Source organism: Cibotium barometz, chromosome 16 (genome assembly GCF_041138505.1).
Source record: "Cibotium barometz isolate CiBa-2024 chromosome 16, ASM4113850v1, whole genome shotgun sequence".
Taxonomy (NCBI): domain Eukaryota; kingdom Viridiplantae; phylum Streptophyta; class Polypodiopsida; order Cyatheales; family Cibotiaceae; genus Cibotium; species Cibotium barometz.
The window spans coordinates 13287839-13304746 of NC_141061.1; the positions used below are offsets into that span (position 1 = coordinate 13287839).

General features: G+C 47.4%; 1 protein-coding gene across 1 annotated transcript in view; it reads left to right on the top strand.

Moving 5' to 3' along the window:
- Nucleotides 1-5266: 5266 nt before the first annotated feature.
- LOC147630387 (uncharacterized) overlaps nucleotides 5267-16908 on the top strand; it is a 96791-nt gene continuing 85149 nt past the window's right edge. Inside the window, exon 1 of the mRNA XM_086810251.1 lies at nucleotides 5267-5483. The gene's annotated coding sequence lies outside the window, so the exon portion shown is untranslated. The remainder of the gene's footprint in view (nucleotides 5484-16908) is intronic.

The following is a 16908-nucleotide window of genomic DNA, read 5'->3' on the forward strand; positions in this document are numbered from 1 at the left end:
TTGTAAAGGAGGAAATAGACAAGTTCATTGCTGCGGATTTCATCTATGAAATCAAACATACAGATTGGTTGTCACCCATCATAATAGTTACTTACCAGCATCTAAACTTATGTGAGCCTACCTTGTATCATTCTTTTGGCATTCTAAAGCTATACTCTAATATCTATAAGCATTAGAAGCCATGTTAACAAATGTACATTGCAATTTTGATGCTACCCACATTGAATATCCCACTATCAATCCCAAGGAAATCCCTAACTTACAAGAATTTGTAAAGTCTCACAAGCCTAGCCACCCACATCCACTTGAGGCTCTTGTGCAAGAATTCTGTAGACATGATGTATACATCCAATTCTAGTGGCTTTTCAGGCATAATAAAGTCTTCACCATTGTGCCTCTCTACTTTGAGCCATTTTTTAAAGTTGTGGACTATGAGATGCATGAACAGAGAGTGTAGATGGCATCCCAATGGTTGTATCCCTATGTTGCCATTGAATTACATCATACTTAAGGTTGGATGTGACTCCTTTATGACCTTATTGTGAGTATGGTCTTGAATATTTAGGAATTGATTGGTTCACTCAATAGAATATCAAACTATAGCATATGTAGTTTGAGCATTTTGGTATGCATCTAAAGAGTATGGATCGGGACTGCCTGCTTGCATTGGCATTTACTATCACATCCATAATCTCATTATCCTTTCTCATGGAATCTTTGCTTTGTAGGGGTTCCCATCTGCTTCTAACCTAGCCACTTGAGCCTCAAGATTCTTGATCTGCATATTTTTTGTTGATTAGGGAAACGTGGATGAGAGAGATGCTAGCAAGATAAGGTTAAGGTGAACATGGAGAGAGAGAGAGAGAGAGAGAGAGAGAGAGAGAGAGAGAGAGAGAGAGAGAGAGAATATAGCAAAAAGATTATTGATTGCTTAAGCTAAAACAAGGCTTACAATATACCTTTCTTCTCTTACACAATATGAGAGAGAGTTGATCCCTTTATATCTTCTAGGCTAGGGTTTGATACACACAAACCTTATCTCAACATGACATGATTTGTTGCACACACACACACACACACACACACACACACCTTATCTCTAAGATGAGCATATAATTTCAACAGCCCCCCTCAATGCTAACCATGGGACATGGGAAGGCATTGTACATATACACCAAAAACAAGCCTTTATAACATAGGCTTGTACAAGAATTGGCTTGTGAATTACAATTTGTGCTTATTACAACACTCCTTTATCATACGAGTCCCTCATTAGGAGTAGACGTATTGGATACAAAGCTCCCTGCCTCTTGTTTAGAGGCATGTTGTGGACACATTGAAGTAGTGTGCCCTTGCTCTCCACACTTACTAGATTTAAGCTTATGGGATACCTTTTGAAACATTGATTGACTGTATGCCCCTTTTTATTACAATAAGAGCATTTAAATTTATGCTTTATGACAAGAGCCTCGTTTGATGTAGTAGGAGAAGTCGATGTAGATCCTCCATTCTTCACACATAGTTGTTAATCTTCTTCAAAGAGAGCCACCTCGATGCCTTCAAAGGCAGGGTTGGGAAGGTGATTTAGGGCGGTGACGAGGTTGGAGAACTCATCGGGCATTGCCTTAAAAAGAACCGCCACCCAGGGTGTCCTCCTCTTCGATTCTTGCATCAATGCTTGCAAGTTGTCCCATTATGCCCTTTATGTTGCTTATGAAGCCTCCAAGAGACTCTCCACTCTTCATCTCAAGGCCAAAAAAATTCACCTTGAGAGAGATACAGGAGTGCTTTCCCTTTGTTCTCCATACAACTTTGCCATCTCATCCCACATTGCCTCAGCGGTCTTCATGTTGGCCACATGACGAATGAGCTTTTTGTCCATATTTAGAGCTATAACGGGCTGAGCTCCTTCATCATCTTCCACAATGTCAAAATCCACCACCTTCGTGCCTTTCACCAATAGCCACAAACCTTTGCCCATGAGAGCATACCACACTTGGACTTACCAAGTGTGAAACCCTTGTCAATGACGTAAGTATCTTTCAAAATGATGATGATGGGAAGGTAGGAGAGGTCTTCTACTTGCCTTATAGAATGGCAAGAGCAGTGTCTAGCTCCCTTAATGGATTGTCGTGAAGAGGGCCCCAAGGAGAGTGAAATTGCAACTCCTTTTACCCTCCATGTGAAACTGCAACAGCCAACATGGACGCCAAGCGACCCACCAAGTGAAGCTGTAGTAGCTAATGTGGACGCCAATGTTATCAGCCCATTGCAACTCCTTTTAACATCCGGCCTCTCTCCAATGCTCATGACGTGGCATTGTTGCCGCCCTCGGTATGGTTGAGTCGAGGGGTTGGCCAACAAAGCCATAGCATATGCTTACCTCGCTCTCGATATGATTGAGTCGAGGGGTTTCCGCCTCCCTTATTGCAACTAGGCACGCGGGTCATGTGCTGGCGCGCTGTAGGTAGCAAGGAGAACAATAGGCCCATGACGACGAGGAGGTTTGTGCATCTGAGCAGAGCTAGCGTAGCAGCGCTTATGTGCTGGGCAGATGTGAGCGTAGCAACGCTTATGTGCTGGGAAGATGTGAGCGTAGCAGCGCTTATGGTGTTCGGCAAATGGCAAATCAGAGCAGCAACATAGGAACAAGGAGTCTGCCATGTTTTTGGCTCTGATACCATGTTGATAAGGGAAATGTGGATGAGAGAGATGCTAACAAGGTAAGGCTAAGGTGAACGTGGAGAGACAAAGATAAAATATAGCAAAAATCTTAATGATTGCTTAAGCTAAAACAAGGCTTACAATATACCTTTCTCCTCTCACACAATATGAGAGAGAGTTGATCCCTTATAGCTTCTAGGCTAGGGTTTGGTACACACAAACCTTATCTCAACATGAGATGATTTGCTACACATGCACCCCTTATCTCTAAGATGAGCATAAATTTCAACATTTTTGGCATATCCAAAAGTTGCTACACCAATGCATCTTTCTTGCGGTATACATAAGCATGCAACTCTGTGTTTTCCTTGGCTTCTTGCAATTAAAGCACTTGTTCCTCAAGAAGTCGTTAATGCATCTTACACTTTGCCTTCTAGCCTTTTCTATTATAACTTTACATACTTCTATTATTTAAGAATTTATGTTACTGTAACTCCTACTTTTGCTTCTATAAGAGAGTATATCTATGTGTATGTAGATCAAGCTCCAATTCTAGAGAAGCGTTGTTAAGAGTTATATATAACAATTGGGCAAATTGGGCTTTATCTCTCTCTTTTTCCTACACAATAATCTTTACTTTAACATACATTGCAACGACTTGTTTTTTACCTCTACCAAAATATCATTGTAACTAGTATTGTTGCTCTACCAGCTTAATACATTCATCTTGGAGTAGGTCCTAGATTACAAGGAATAAAAGAACCAAAAAGTGCAAGCAACTACAAGAAGAAGAACATAGGCCACAACACATAGTTGCTATAAAGGCTATTCAATTACTCTAAGATTTTGCTCATGTATCTAGAATAAAAAATTACTTTCAACATGTTTCCATTTTTCTTGGATGGGGAGAGCTATGTTAGTAGCTCCCCCCTCAAGTATCTAAAATAAAAAATTACTTTGAACATGTTTCCATTTTTCTTGGATGGGGGGAACTATGTAAGTAGCTGTGAACACATGAAAGAAACAATTGAATGTAACTATTAATTGTCACTAGGTTGAAGGCTTATTTGGAACAAGAAGATGAGTGCAAAATGGGCTAGTTTTGAATATAGCTACATATATTATGCCGTCTCTCTTATTAGAATTATGTGTGCATGCCATAACACTAACAATATTGAGAGGTTTACTTAAAGAAACTCCAAAGTCCTTTTTTTTGCAAGATTGTTATGTGCACACTCTTTAACCCTTTACAGGTGGGAGAGGGAAAGGGGGGAGTCGCATCCAAGAGACTGTAGCCTAACACTTTATTGATGGGCTACCCAAAGTCTAATCATAATAGTAATAATCACCAATGGAGAGTACAATTGGAAGGATTGTTTTTTCTTCAAAGGTGTGATTTTGGATGGTGGAACACAAATTTATATTCTCTCTAATGTCGTTTGCTAGTTGGTCATTTTGGATTAAGTTGTGGGTTAGCTGACATGGCTGAACCCCCATGTCCATGTCGACCTTGGACACTATATAGGCTAGTTTGATAGCCTTTGTTTCATCATTGATTCATTGGGCTCAAGCACTCTTATAAGCAAGAATTTCTCCATCTAGAGTTTGTTTAGATCGCCATCAAAGCACCTTACTCGAAGCACACGGGTGGGTGGACAGTATGGTTTGAAATCAAAGTTTGCAAGTAGTAATATTGGTTACTCCCCACACTTCTTTCTGTAATTCAGTGCTTTGTAGTATGAATATTCTGCTTCCACTATTGTGTTTTCGGGGACTTACCTTACTCTTGAGATTGGTTCTCTTGTAGTACTCAAGCCCAACTTATGCAACTCCACTCTCCTCAAGCCTCTTCTCCAAGCTGTCACAAAGGTGGTTGCTTCCACTACTTGCAAGGGCAACTCTCCTCTCAATGTATGCAACTCCACTCTCCTCAAGCCTCTTCTCCAAGTCATCACCAAGGTGGTTGCTTTCCCCACTTGCAAGGGCAACTCTCCTCTCACTCTCTAATCTCACACACAGAATATTCTGCTTCTGCTATTATGTTTTTAGGGTACCTTACTCTCGAGCTTGGTCCTTGTAGTACTCAAGCTCAAATTATGCAGCTCTACTCTCCTCAAGCGTGAAATGACAAAAGCTAATTGGCAACCTTTCCATGCACGACGAAAAACCATTTTTTTTTTTGGAGTTGGTGGACTTACCTTAGTCCCCATAATAGAAATCACTTTACCAAACCAACTTGACTATTTTTATTTGTTGTTAATTAGATGTCCAAAAGCTTTAATATGGCTTCTACCTTGTGTGGATGATAAGGCCACATGTTCGGCTCTCCCTAGTGTGACCTCATCCTAAGGATGTTTATAACTCTTTAGGGCAATGCGGGCATGTCTACATGTGACCACACCCTAATGTTGTTTATACAACACCGGATTTCACACTCAAGCAACTCCATATGTCTACTCTTTTAGGATGTCACCGATCTCTTTAGGGAAATGCGGGATTTCACACTCAAGCAACTCCATATGTCTACTCTTTTAGGATGTCACCGATCAATGATGCCCATCGTGTGAACTCAACTTTGGAGCCCAAAGTGTTACCATCGTTTGTTGTACACAAGTAGAGAGATAAAGAGAGAGAGAGAGAGAGAGACAGAGAGAGAGGAGAAGACACACTGCAGAGCCTGCAATCCAACCTTCTTCGCCAACTTCGAGTCCTTGTGGTGTTGGTTTCTGGTAACCCTTTCTCTGTGGGCTGAGAAGAGCAAGGTCATCGATTGCGTCCTCAACGTTGTCAAAACCTTCCCTAAAGCCAATTCTTCAAAGGTTGGTCTAATCTCTTGTTTCAATCGGAATGTGTGCTATGCGCCTGTCCAATCAAGTGTCTTGTGTGTTAATCACTTCCAGGGCTTTTTTGTGCCTGCCATTGTTAAGCTTCAATGAGTCTTCTCACCTATTATCTAGATGACATCTTAATGGAGGCTTTTAAATGTGAATAATTAAATACTAAATTTACGTATATGCGTCTATACGCACGTGTATGTAAGTGTGTGTGTGTGTGTGAGAGAGAGAGAGAGAGAGAGAGAGAGAGAGAGAGAGAGAGAATTTACTATATTGTTTTGGGATTTGTCATAACCGTTGCCTTCTCATTAGGGTGCATGCCCTACAAGAAGATTTCAAAGCATACTTGACGAGTATTACATAAGGAGTTTGGTCTAATGTTCTTGAATGATAATCCCATACAATATATGATGCGTAAGCTCAATGAGCTTAGAGCTATCAGGAACTGTAACTAAAATTATTGGCAATGAAACTTCTACTTCACTCAATGTTGATGCATGCACATGTCTCTAGTGAATACCAACCATAATCTGAAGACTATAAGGCTACATTCTTATTCCTAGAAACTTGCACTATGTTTTATGTAAAAAAATGTGACTAGGAACATGGACATGCCCTTATGCATAAATTTACACCTACACTTGGGCACTCATGACTTCATGTCATAAGGATACCTCAAACGAGATGCACGCAGACTTGAGGCCATCTTTTAGGCAAGATCTAAGGGCAAGGGAGAGTCTGGACCGATCGGGGTAGTTTTGACAATCCAATAGGCTCTTGGAAGTGCCGAGGACATGAATTGTGTCACGTTGTCGTGACGTGTGCGGTGTCGCTGGGAAAGTGCGAGGCTTCTAGCTGTGAGAGTAACTTCTAATCCCAGCAAGGAAACACAAACACATAACTCTTCAAGGAGCATAAGACATCTCCATTTTTGATGACATATACATGTGCCAATTCACTTCAATCATTTCCCAAATTCAGCTTGATGATTGCACATAAATTGTGTATCAAGAGCATGACCAGTTCCAAGCATAGATCTCCTGATTCTTTTTCCAAATGCTTCAAACATATCACATGTAGGCATAATACAATCTACAAAAGATTTCCATATACATGTGACCATTCACATCACATATATCATATAATGCCAATTCCATCATTTCAAGGTGTCTCTTGATCTCGTGAAAACCTGCTTTCAGATTCCAACAACTCACAAAGCAAAAGATGACATATGGCATATGTACAACATATTCATGTGATTTTAGAAAACTCCATGTCTAGCATTCCAAAATCCAACCGAGTTGAAAATAAAATCCAAGTCCCAGGAATCTCTTTGTATTTTGATGCTTTCTTATTCCAAGATTCTCCAAAACAACAAAAAAAAACTTACCCAAAGCCTTACCCAAAAGCTTTAAAGGGGTAGTGTATTTATCCAAGGGCTATACGATTTTTGAAAATCGTAAGTAACAAAAAAAAACCAAATATATTACTTATCTCAGAGTAAAAAAAAAGGAAGTGAATTTATGATTTTCGCTTTTCCACGTTTTGCTTCACTGCAGTATGCGCCAAATTCATCATTTCCCTTGTATTTTGTGAGATTTTTGAAGATCATCTCATTCGATAGTGCTTCCTTTCCTCTGTATTTCAAATCCCTACAAGGCTTGAACAGAAGTCATCCTCACAAAATGAAATATTCTGCAAATTTTCAACTCTGGTTTTTTTTTCTTCTCTCTCGTTTCTGCATATTTTTTTTTCTCTTCTCTGCGTTTCTGGTTTTTTTCCCTTTCTTTCCCGCAAGAGAATCGGGCTCCTTCGCCTTTTGCAGCCCAAAAATCGCATTTTTCCAGTTTGAAATACTGCGCCTCCTTATTTCCTGCTTAATATTCGGAAATTTCCTTTAAAAAAAAAAAAACTCTTTCGCATGCCACGCAAGCCGCCACCTTGCGTCTGCGCTGCTGCGCCTGGTTATGCTGCCCGATTCGGTGGCTGTGCTGTGGCTGCTTTGTGGTACCCGCCATGGATGAAAGCTTGGCTTGAGCTTGGTGTTGGGCTTGTGATGTTGATCATGATGATGATGGCACTGTTTGCCGTGGGTAGGCGTCAACAAGTTCAGATGCAGTTGTCAGCAGCAAATGCCTATGAAGGGCAGCCAAAGTCACATGATCATCATCAAACAGATCCAGAGCTTTTGTAAAAAGCTGCAAGCTTGCATACAACTCATCGGTTTTCCTCTGCAAAGTGTCTGCACGATGACGCCTCTCTTCAGCGGCTGCAGTGAAGGAAGCTTGCTTAACCTTTTCCCAGGTGGAAATGACTGCAGGCTTTAAGTGAGCAGCAATGGCTTTAGATAACACGCCAACACCCTCCGCATCTGTACCAGCACCTTCAAGTTCTGGAAAAAGTTCGAGAACCCGGGTTGCAATATACTCTTCCAATAGCAGTTCATTCTCGCGTGAAACTGGTCTTTCTATACTTCCCTTGCCTCCTTTGTTGGAAGATCCAACTCCTGCAATTGAAGGATGACTTCCACCTTTAGCTTTTCCACCCTTCTTCTTTCCTCTTGATCCCTTTCCAGAAACGTATTCATCTTCCGCAGTTTCAAGCACTATGGTCTTTGCAGAGCCTACACCATCTCCTTTCCTTTTACCAGCTTTTCCTTGTGAACCATTTCCTTTATGGCTTACTTCCTTATCATCTACAGAAGCTACTGCAGTGGAGATACCACTCCCAGGATCAGAACTATTCCCCTTTGAAGCAAGCTGACTCGCACGTGTCACTGTATCTACAACTGTGGACATCTTGGCTAGCTCTTTGACTTCAGTCTCCAGTTTCTCTGACAAAACCTTGAGGAAATCAGCACTGATCACACACGTCTCTGCCAGACTTATAGCTTTAGATTCTTTTTCCACTTTCTGAACACATGGACAAAGGGACACCAACTTAGCCACGTCGACCGACGAAAATATGGGGGGGGAACAATTGAAACACAGTCAATCCATTCACCACCATCAATCGCCTCCTCTACAGCTGAATCTCATCATACAAACCCAGAGCCTCCTTGTTCTGCTCATTCCGAGTAAGAACAGAAATCATGGCATTCCAAGACACGATATCTTGAAAAGGCATTCTTTCAAAACCAATCCTTGCATCATACATGCTCTCAAATTTCCCATGCATGTTGAGAGGGGTGTTCCCTACTACAAGGTCTACCATAAGCATAAAAACTCCATGATTCACACCATACTTATGTACAGAGGCTTCGAGACCTGGCTCAGCCTCAGGTCGTCTTATTAAACCTCATTTACAATATGAACATATGTACTCAGGCATCATATAATGACTCAAGTCATGGCACTTAATCCCATGCATCTGGATTTGCATTTGATGGCCTCATATGCATGGTTTCACACCATAGACGTGCCATGGCACGACAACGTGCATGCTCATGCCATGGCTAATCCTGTGCATGAACAGGCAGCCAACATGGGGTGTTAGGCAATAGGTGGGACAACACCCAAGTGAAGGCCAACCATGGGACATACAAAGGCAAAAGCGCAACATTAAAGGAAGAAAATCAAGGAATATTTATCTAGCATTCTGGTCGATAGCAGAGGAGCTGGCCGACCTGGTCCTCAAAGAAATATATAAGTATGAAGTCATTCTTAGCATTTCAGCAAGTCATCATTCATTCATAAATCATTAGAAGTTAGTAGTAGTCATGTAGATAGGCCAGAGGTCACCCCTTCGGGCTGACCAAGGGCCCGACCATGTACATTCAGTCAATAACATTTTTGTACAATATTAAATATAGAAAACCATGACACGAAATCTCTCTTCTTCTCTCTCCTTTGTCTTATTCATGTTTGATTAGCATCAATGTTCTTAATCAAGCTTAGGGATGTGGATCAATACAATAAAGGCTTCCGCGCATGCAACATTGGTATCAGAGCATTCAGGCTCAGCCCGCTAAGCATTGTCCCAAGAAAGGTTTATAGTTATAGGCAGAAAGGATGCAGCAGGGTAGCAGATGGAGTGATTTGCAATAGGCAAAGCTAGAGGAAGTATTCCCTAAGGGTATGTATGCAGAACCAATACAACATTAAGCTCTAAGATCAATTCCAAAGGACTACCAACATGCACGATTAGTTTCAGCAGAAGGAGGTGACCCACCGTTGTGTTAAGGGTAAGGGAAGAAAGGCATGGGGACAATAGTTGAACGGATGCTCAGTTCTTCGCCAAGATTTAGAAGTGGAGATCAGGAGTGAAGGTGTTCAAACAAAAAGATCAGTCAAAGTCAAAGTCAGTAAAGTAGAAGTCAAAGTCAGTCAGTCGTCCGAGAGAAAGGATGACAAAGTGTCCACCCTGTCATTAAGTTTAGCAAAAGGTAATGTCACGTGCACGCCCGTGCCATGGCTAATTCTATGTATGAACAGTCTTAATCCCTGATTAGTCAATAGTTAAGTCAGTATCCAGGTCATCATTAGTATCAACATTATCTACAGCATCAGAATCAGCATTAACATCATTATCTTCATCTTCATCATCATCATCACCATCATCTGGGGGCATGGAACCTTGTCAACAGGCAGCCAACATGGGGTCCGAGGCTATAGGTGGGATAGCACCCAAGTGAAGGTCAACAGTGCGACATACAGAGGTAGAAGCATAACATTTATTGTAGGCTACATTAGGGTTTTTTAAATTAGTGTTTGTGTTTTAGGGTTCGCAAACCAAAGTTAGGGTTTCTTAGTTTTGCATGAGTTCGAGCTTAGAAACAAAGCTTTCACCCTTAGATTCAGTGTGAAAAGTGGAAAAACCAAATTAGGGTTTCCGTCTTTAGAGTTTCAGCCTATTTTTGCATGTAGCTTAGGTTGCATGTGGGGTAGGATGTGTATGAGTCGTAGCCTATGTCTAACCTTTTTTTTTTTTTTTTCCGAGAAAAGATCCTTTCATTAGTTATATAAAAACGCCCGTAGGGCTACAAAAGATCTCTCCTGCTCCTAAGAGAGATAGAGCAGCGAATACATCATGGCAACCTGGGAGACTCTCCCTAGGTGCTGCAGAATACAAGCATCCGTACAAAGAACTGAGCGGCTAAATCATACAATAGGGGGGGGGAAAAGCCAAACAGGTGGCCTGTAGTGCCAGCGGGGGGATCCCGTGTGTAAGGTGTAGAAAGGGCCACAGCGCCAAGTGGTGTGAAAGGCCTGGCGCCGTAAGATCGCCTCATCCGAGTCACCCCGGCGGATGCGGTCGTACTGTCCTCGCAGGGTGTGAATCAACTCCTGCCAAATCCCCCGTACAGTCTCTGCTGGTGGCTCCAATCTCCCCTCAAAGGCCGTAAAGCACCGGGCCCTCCAGGTGAACCAGATGGTGAGGCTGCTGAGGAGCTCCCATCGTAAATCCCTCTCCTGTGTCCAGCTGGCGGACGAGAAATCCGGTGCTGGAACCAGGCGAGGCTGGCCCCTAATAAATCTGATGGCCTGACTGCCGTGCTCCATCTCATAGCCCATAGCAGGCCCTGACGAAGTCGACCAAGCAGTGGCACCCCACGTAAACATACCCTCTGGAGAGAGGGGGGCCAGAATACGCAGCATCCGCAACCAAATCTGCTGTGCCTGAGGGCAGTCCCAAAGGCAATGTCTCTGTGTCTCCATAGGGTGGCCGCATCGGACGCAGGCTGCCGGAAGACCGCTGTAAACAAGCCAAGTGCCAACTGCTGAGCCCCTGTGGGCAACCAGCCACTGAAAAGCCGAGATCCTGCGGGCCTGCTGACTAGCCCAGAGCTGAGCCCAGAAATCCTCAAGGAACTCCTGTGAGAGTCCCTGTAGCCAATGCCCCGCTGCCGCTGGAGAAACCGTCCTCCTCGCCGTCAAAATGTGCCGCCCTAGCCGAACAGTATACTGGAAAAAGGTGATCTCTATGGCCTCAAGGGATGCATAAGGATCATGCCACTCGTACTCCCCGGGGTCCCACTGTAGCTGGGCCAAGGGGCGCGCTGCATATGCCCATATGCGCCAATCCGGGAGCACATCAGCAGGGTCGGGGTCAATATGCCACTTCCGAGAAGCGGCGGCCACTACCCGAATCCTCTGAAAGGTGCACTCTGCAACCAAAGGCTACTCCACCTCCACTCTCTGGAGTCTGCCCTCATCCTGAATCTCATAGTAGAGGCATCTGCCATCCTCAGTGCTAGCTCTGACAGCAATCAGGATCTCCAACTGTGTAAAGGCTCCCATCCACCGTGGGGCCACTGGCTCGAGAGGCGTGAACCACTCCTCTGTGAGTGCCTCCTGTATATCATCCCTCATAATCAAACCCCCTCTGAAGTGACTCAGCCTCTCCACCTGGATCTCCTCTGGTAGACTGCAGAAAGCCTGCCAGTCTCCAAAACTGCGAGCTGGGCCTGCCGCTAAAGGTCCCCAGGCTAGACGAGGCCGAGAACCCAGCATATGACCTTGCTCCGTGCGAACCGCTGGGCTCCAGATGAGCGGCTGTCGGGCCCGCTCCTCAACACAAGAAGGAGGCCGCTCTGAGAGCCCCGGTCTCAGCAGCTCCCAAGCTCTCAGGATGCTCAAAGCAAATCTGTCCTCCCATCCTCTACTGAGGCCTGTCCTCCTCATCTCTATGAAAATCCAGCGAATCTCTGGTGCCCAAGTACCCCCTGCTGGGGGCGCCCGAGCCTATAGTCGCTGCAAGAGAAGCTCTTTCCAAGGCTCAGCGCCTGGAAGCAACCCCCGAACAATAAGCTTCCCCAATAAGGCTCTACTCTGATCGACTGGATCTATAATGCCCAAACCGCCCTGAGCCAGCGGAAGTGTAATAACTGCCCATGCAACCTTTGCCCGAGCTGGCTGACCGTCCCTCCCGGACCACAGAAAGTTTCTGATCAGCCTCTGTACCTGGCTGATGCAAGAGCTCGAGAAAATCCAGCAAGACGTAATGTACCACATGGTCGCTAATAGCACCTGATTTGCCACCACCACCCTCCCAGCCAAGGATAGTCGAGCTGTACTCCAATACAATAGCTTCTTCCGAATGCTCAGAAGAAGCGGGGCAATCTGCTGCTCAGGTGACAAATCAAGGCCAATCTGGCATCCCAAATACCGCACTGCTGTGCTTGGAGGAATCCATCTAAAACCGGGGTCCGGGCTCCATGCCGGAGTGGGAGCACTACTGATCCAAAAGGCCACTGTCTTGCGCCAATTGATCAGTGCTCCCGAAGCTGCACTAAAAACCTGAAGCGACTGCTCAGCCCGAATAAGATTGGCCTCATGGCCATGCAAAAATAAGCCCGTGTCGTCTGCAAACTCAGCATCAAGCAAGTCCTCCCCCCGGACTGGGAGCTGTAGTCCTCTCAAACCAACCTCTTCTGCCGTCAAATACATACTCATAGCCTCCGCAAAGAAGAGAAAAAGGAAAGGGGCGAGAGGACACCCCTGACGGACTGATCTGGTCAGCTCAAAACTCGGCCCCCGTCCTCCTGCAATCAGCACCTGGCTGCGAGCTGTGGAATACAGAGCTGCCACCCCTCTGATCCATCCTGGCTCAAAGCCCAGGCGAAGCATAGTGCCCTCTAAGAACCCCCAATCAACTCTATCGTATGCCTTCTCAAAATCGAGAAGCATCACGACCAAGTCCTCGCCAAGAAATCTAGCTCGGGCCGTCGCCTCCCAGAAAGTAAAGATGTTGTCAAGGATACTGCGCTCCTTGACAAATCCTGTCTGAGTAGCATGAATCAACTCCCCCAAGAAGGGCTGGATCCTCAAACTCAAGGCCTTTGCCAAGACCTTGTAGACAGTGTTGAGGATCGTAATAGGCCTCCAATGCCGAATGTCATCTGATACTCCCTCCCCCTTGGGGATAAGATAGATCAAGCCCTCTGAAAAGCTCTGCGGCATCACCCCAGTGTCCAAAACATGCTGAAAGCCCTTGCGGAGGCCTGGCCCCAAAAGGTCCCAATAGCGCATAAAAAAGGCCGGCGTCAGTCCGTCCTCCCCTGGGCAACTATGTCGCGGCAGGACCCTCAAGGCCTCGGCAAGCTCAATCTCTGACAGAGGCGCACCTAAAACTGTACGCATATGGTCTGTGACCCTCCTCTGCACATGGGCCCACACAGTCTGTCTGCAAACATCTCGATCCTCAGTGGCTGGCTCCGCTGAAAGTAGGTCACTATAAAATGCAGTAGCAATGGCTCTGATCTCCTCGAGCTCAGTAGCTACCGATCCATCCGGTCTACCCAGCTGGCGAACTCCTGCTCGCGCATGACGGGGTCCAGTGATCTCAAAAAACTCTCCAGTCACTCTATCACCAAGCTGCGTCCACTGAGAGGCCTGACGACGATAGTAAAACTCATGTCTTTGCTCCTCTACCTCTCTAACCTCCTGGCGTGCCTGGCTCAGCTGGGACGCCACCCACTCACATGCAGGCTGCTGCTCCTGAAGGCGCTGTAGCGAAGCAAGGCTGCGTCTCAGCCGTTGCTCCCGCTCGCGAATCTCTCCCAGTCGTGTCAAAGCTGCAGCGTGTAGAAAAGAGCTAAGATCAATGAGTCCCTGGGCACACTGGCCCGCTGCATCCTGGTCAGAGCACTGACTATCATGCCAGATCCTCTCAATGTCCTCAGCGAGACTGGGATCTGTAAGTACCCTCTTTGGGATCCTCAACTGCAAGTTGGGCTCCCGGGGGTCCCCTCCTCCAATGCCAATATAACTGGCGCATGATCTGAAAATGAGGTGCCAGCGAGAATGCCGACGGAGCCCCCTCGCTCCCCTAACCAGTCGCCCACATAAAAGCGATCAATCCGTGATAGATTAGTCCCTCCTTGTCGGCGATCCGACCGAGAGAAACTAAGACTGTCCTGAGACCGGGAGAAAGCCCCATGCTGCCATGCATCAGTGATCCTCAGTGACATGCAAAACCGGTCCCAAGCTGCAAGCTCCGTGCCGTGCACTGTAACATGACTGCCTCCCACCCTATCTGCCGGGTCCTCAAGCATGTTGAAGTCTCCCCCAACACACCAATGTGCGGCCTCTGGCAATGCATCTGTAACCTGAGTCCAGAACTCTGCTCTGGCACTAGCATGATTGGGCGCATAGATGTTGAGCACACCCAATAGCTCATCATGCATCCTCAGAATGACATACTGTGCTCTACCAGGCACAATGATCCCTCGATCCACAATGGCCTGCCGCCATACATCTGCAATAACCATGCATACTCCTCCCTGTCCACCCAAAGGACCAAACCCTGCAGACCAAAAAGTGTCCCATCGACTAGGCATCACCGAACCATATCTCCGGATCCTGCTCTCACCCAAGTGGTGCTTCTGCATCATCAAAATATCAATGCTGCCACCAACCAGGCATCTCTGAAGCTCCTGCCTCAAGCAGCCTCGATAGCGTATAAAGTGTGCTCCGCCAAGGCCCTGTACATTCCATGAGATGATCCTCATGGATGCCCTGCTGAGGTGGATGCTGTCTCAGCCGTACGGCGGGCCTTCGCAAGCGGCTTGGATGGAGAGTAGTCCCCATCCGAACGGCTGCGAATCTGCCCACCCGGTGTACTGCAAGAATCCCAGATCAGGCGCCAGTGGCTGTGGCCCATGGCGACTGCCTCCTGCTCTGACAGAGCAACCTCGTGTATACTAACATATCCAGGGTCGCGTGCCAAGTCTGCCACTATGCGCACGACCAAATGTCGAATCCCTGAGGTATCCACACTCCCGGGATCCAAGAAAAAATGAGCCAACACCCAAAGTCGACCTATCACATCTGTCACCTCCAGATCGCTCATGTGGTGCGAAAACTCAACTGCCTGAGTCTTCAAAGTGCTGAGAGCGAGCTCTAGAGTCCACTCCCGGTCACAAGGTCCACAAAGAGGGAACGAGAAGGCCACCGCTGAGTCTAGTGCCTCCTCCCCACGGGCCGGAGGTATCACTACATGAACGCGAATGGGTGCTGGCTCATGGGGGCCCTCTGCTCCAAAAAGCCGTGTGAAAGTATAATCAAAAGCCGCCGAGCGCTGTCTAATGCCAAGGCGACTCAGCCGACTGCGGATAGATGAAATCCGTGAGGCCCTAATCGGCATAGGTCTCCTCTGTGATGCTCAAGCGAGGTCAGTGCTCAGCGCTCTCCGGACTGCAGGTGAGCGCCAGGGAACTGCCAGGGCCTCCCGGGAAGGTGAGGCGGGCGGAGGGGGAGGAGGGGGAGGCGAGGGAGGTGGAGAGGGAGCCGCTGCCGAAGCCGGAGCGGAGGCGGGAGGAGGCGATGGTGGAAGCGAGGCGGAGGGAGGGGACGGGGGAGGGGGGGGTGAAGATGGGGGAGCTGGCATCTCCTGGTCCTCAGTCGCTGCAGGGGTCTCCTCCTGTAGGGGAGCAAAGCTGTTCCTCACGGGAACCCAGTGAGGCTGAGACTGTGGCTGCTGCTGCAGCGGTCTCTGGGCGTGCTGCTGTGGTTGTCTCCCTCGGCGGCGCCCCTGTCCAGGCTGCCACTTCGAGGTCTCTGTGGCCTGAGCAGGTGTCCCGAAGGCAGCTTGCCGAGCCGAATCTGTGGGCGGGCCATCAGTAGCCTGCTGCTGTGGTGCGGGTCGAGGTCTCCTACGAGGGCAGGCCTTGGCCAGATGACCGACCTGCCTGCAAATGAAGCACTGGTTCGGGAGCCCCGAGAACTCCACTCTCTGATCTATCCACCCCCCCCCTATCCTAGGTAGCTGAATGACCTTAGGAAGGGAGGAGATGTCGGACACCAACACTCTGACCGAAGGTAGCCCCGCTGCTCTGGCCACCACTGAAGCAGCTGAGGGGCCCGTCTCTAGTACCGAGCCCACCAATGCTCCGAGCCTGGAGAGGAGCGGAAGATACTCCCGGCGGAGACCAGGGAAACAAACTGTAACATGGAAGAGGCGCTCTCCCTGCTCCGCCGCTGCTGGGTCAAATCCATGCTGCCAAGGTCTGAAGAAAGCCCGAGCACCCCTGATGTCAAGGGGACTCATGGCAAGGACCTTGGCAACGCTCTGGGCGGCCTCGAACTCGATCTGATAATGTCCCCGGCCCAGAAGCTGTACATCCAGGATCTTGCCCACATCTGCAAGAAGGCGGGCCTGAAGAAGATCCCTGATCTCCCCTCTGCTGGGGCGAGTGCCGACTATACGGCAGATGGTGGAATGAGCCTGGAGGCGTTCCACCTCTGCGGTGAGGCTCGCTTCCTCTTCCGGCGAAAGAGAAAGCCTGATGGGGGTGACCTCGGGGGCGGGCGGATGAGTCCCTCGGAGGTGGGGCGGGAGGAGCCTCCATCAGAGTCTGAAGCTGCGGCGAAGGCGGAAACCTGCTGGAAACGAACTGCACACAGAGAGGCGGGATACGGAGCGAAAAAGCGAAACAAAACCCCAAGGGGGGGGCGGAAGCAAGAAGGAG